At 55.9% G+C, this 3,446-nt stretch overlaps 1 non-coding gene across 1 annotated transcript; it reads right to left on the reverse strand.

Annotated features, from left to right (window-relative positions):
- Positions 1-3,029: 3,029 nt before the first annotated feature.
- On the reverse strand, positions 3,030-3,220 carry LOC116486918. Its single transcript, XR_004253022.1, has one exon. It is a non-coding gene; the product is annotated as a U2 spliceosomal RNA (small nuclear RNA).
- Between the last annotated feature and the right edge of the window lie 226 nt (positions 3,221-3,446).

The following is a 3,446-nucleotide window of genomic DNA, read 5'->3' on the forward strand; positions in this document are numbered from 1 at the left end:
CAGGACCCGGCACTTGGCCTTGTTGAACTTCATGCAGTTGACCTCAGCCCATCGGTGCAGCCTATCCAGATCCTCCTGCAGAGCTTTCCTACCCTTGAGCAGATCAACACACGCACCTAACTTGGTGTCATCTGTGAACTTACTGAGGGTGCACTCAATGCCCTCATCCAGATCATCGATGAAGATATTAAAGAGGACCGGCCCCAGCACCGAGCCCTGGGGAACACCACTAGTGACCGGCCTCCAACTGGATTTGACTCCATTCACCACAACTCTTTGGGCCCGGCTATCCAGCCAGTTTCTAACCCAATGAAGTGTATGCCAGTCCAAGCCAAGAGCAGCCAGTTTCTTGAGGAGAATGCTGTGGGAAACTGTGTCAAAAGCCTTGCTGAAGTCAAGGTAGACCACATCCACAGCCTTTCCCTCATCCACCAAGCACGTCACTTTGTCATAGAAGGAGATCAGGTTCATCAAGCAGGACCTGCCTTTCATAAACCCATGCTGACTGGGCCTGATCACCTGCTTGCCCTGAAAGATTTATTCTATCCTAAAATGAGTTTATACAATGTCACCATAAACTCCTCCCAACTGTGCTTGCACAGTGCCTTCTGGTGGTGGTTGTCGGGGAGTCATGGGGATGAAGTCCGATAACTCCCCTTCATCACCACTAGCTGACCCCCTGCCTTGTACAGACTCAGCTGCTCCTTGGCTCTTGTCCAATCCACAAGGTTGGTCTCAAGTGGTTTTTGAGACAGGTTCCCCATTCTGTCTGGAATCATCCTCTGTGAGGGGCCCCGAGACTCCTTGTTTCAGTTAATTTGCACAGTGGTAAGCAAAGACACTCAGCAGTATCTATTTTAACGTGATTAAGCGAGCCCCCATTCTTCCATTCCTGGCTTTAATAATTACAATTGTTTTATTCAGAAATCATTAATGTGATTAAACAAGCCCCCATTCTATCCCTAGCTTCACTGTCATGACTAGAGGCTCTGTGGTTTTTGTTTTTACTGATTTTGCATTGCTCATCCTGTTTTTCTTACCTATCCTCCTTATTTTAGGACAGCAGGACCTTCCCCTTATCTTCTTAATATATTCCCTGCTGCTATTGAGATGGGAAAGATGCTAAAACTTATCCGAATTAGTATTTAGCTACATATATGGTAAAATATCCCAGTTATCGGGGATGTAAATGAGAACCTAAAAATATCATAATTATCCGGGATGTAGATGAGAACCTTACGAGAAGCACATGTAAAAAGCAGATATCACTCAAGGCCAACAGATAAGGGAAGAACAAACATCTCGTTAGGGAAGGATGAACAACTTGTTGGCAGAAAACAAGGCAAAGATAAGCAAAAAAGGCATAAATACCTACCAACAGAAGGTCAAAGTCCACAAAGGTAAAAAGTTGAACCTCCTCTTCCTCGTTGCCTTCATCCTGAAAGACCCCTGCCCACGACCACCAGACTACATTGCACAGGCGCAACTGGGAGGAGATAAGGGAGGAGTATGGAAATGAGTATTTGGAAGAGGTCCACCTGTTCAGGGAAATTAATGAATATGCGTTAGAGCTCATGTAACATGGAATAGTATTCATGTATAACACTGTGAGAGATGACTGAGAAGGTGCACATTTTTTGAGGGAAGCTATTCCCCAGGCTGGTGCGCACTTTTTGAGGGAAGCTATTCCCAGTGCACCACAATAGGGGCCAGCAACCCCCTCCACCCCCCCCCGCCCCCGACATCTCTGTCGGCCAGCGACCCCCCCCCTCGACATCTCCATCGGTCAGCCTGTAGCGTACCCTCCTCCCACACGGGGACTCTGCTGCACGCCAGACGTCTCTGCGCGACTTACCAGCCGCCCCGGCCACCCGCACGACTTACAGGCCCTTCCTGTACCCTAAAACTTACCGTTTGTCCGCGGCCTCAGGAGGTCTTTGTCTGCTCCCGCGGTGAGCGGCTCAGAGCGGAGGCTCCCCCGAGGAAAATGCTCGGGGTGCACCTAGGGGCGTCCGCTCCGCAGCCGATCCCGCAGCCGAGCGGAACGTCTCTCCCGGCCCGCTCGCCAAACTGCCTTGCGGCAAACAGAGTCCACAATCAGTAAGACTGCAAAAGTAGGTCTGTTTATTCAGCGCTGGGCAGCACGGGGGGATGGTCCCGCCAAAGTCGTGTGCAGCGCACGCGGCAATTTGCCGCGGTTATACGCAGCCAGCAAAGAGATACATTTGCACGAAGTTTCACAGCGCGCCTATACGTATTCACAACCCGTCCCCGCCTCACGGTAAAAGTAGTTCAAGAAGTCATTTCCACAGGCACCCCCCACCCGCGCTGGCGCAGTGTCTCCCGGTGGCGGTCGTCGGGGGTCATGGGGATGAAGGTTGGTGGCTCTTCCTCGTCCCCGCTAGTTGACCTCTTGTCTTTGCGCAGAGTCGGTTGCTCCTTGGCTCCTGCCCATCCGCAGGACCGGTTTCTGCCAGTTTCTTAAGGCAGGCTCCCACTCTTATTAATAAGAGACTGACCTCGGTAAGGGGCCCAAGGCTTCTGGCTTTAGTTATTTTGCACAACGCAGCGTAGTTGGCAGAGACACCAGGTAGCATCCTAGTCGCATGCTATGCTGTCAGCGCTCTCTCTCTACCTGATGCGATTCTCCTAAGTGCCTCTGTCGCCAGCGCCAGCTGCAAGCCAAAGAAAACCTTCAGAACCATGCTGCCCCCGCCGCGCCCCGGGCCGCCCCGGCCACTGGAGGCGGCCGCTTCCCCAGCGCAAAGGGGCGGCATGCGCTGGCGGGAGCGCGAGGGGGCAGAGAGCCGTTCCGCCCCGTGGAAGGGGCAGCGAGGCGGGAAGCGAGCGCACGCGCTGCGCTGGGCCGGGCCGCGCCGAGCCCCCCGCGGAGCCGGGAAGCCTGCGGCGGCCGGGCGGCGGCTGCTGAGGGGCCGCTGCCCCGTCCCGCGCCGCGGAAGCGCCGCGCGAACCCCCGCCCAACAGCTGCCTGCCAGCTCTGTCTTTGCACAGCCACAGCAACCTCCCGAGGGAGGTGCACCGTTCCCGGAGGTACTGCAATACCGGGACGATGCGCGGAGCGGAGGGAGCAAGCTCCGGATCCAACTCCCGAGCCCAAAAATCCGTTTAATATAAAGTCCTCTCATCGAGGACGTATCAGATATTAAACTGATAAGAACAGATACTACACTTGATCTTAGCCAAAAGGCCGAGAAGCGATGCCGACCACCGCCTCCCCCGCGACACCCGCTCCCGCGCCCACCACCCCGACCTCACGGCCACCGCTCCACCGCCCGCCCCCGCCCTCCCGGGCCTCAACCCGCCGCCCTCGCCCGCCCTCGCCGACGCTCCGCTCGCGGCCGCGACCCCCAAGCGCCCCGCCGCCGCGTCGCCGGGGCCTCCCAGCGGCCCGTTCGGGCCCCCAAGCGCCCGATTAGCCGGGCCCC

The sequence above is a fragment of the Aythya fuligula genome, chromosome 2 (assembly GCF_009819795.1).
Source record: "Aythya fuligula isolate bAytFul2 chromosome 2, bAytFul2.pri, whole genome shotgun sequence".
NCBI lineage: Eukaryota > Metazoa > Chordata > Aves > Anseriformes > Anatidae > Aythya > Aythya fuligula.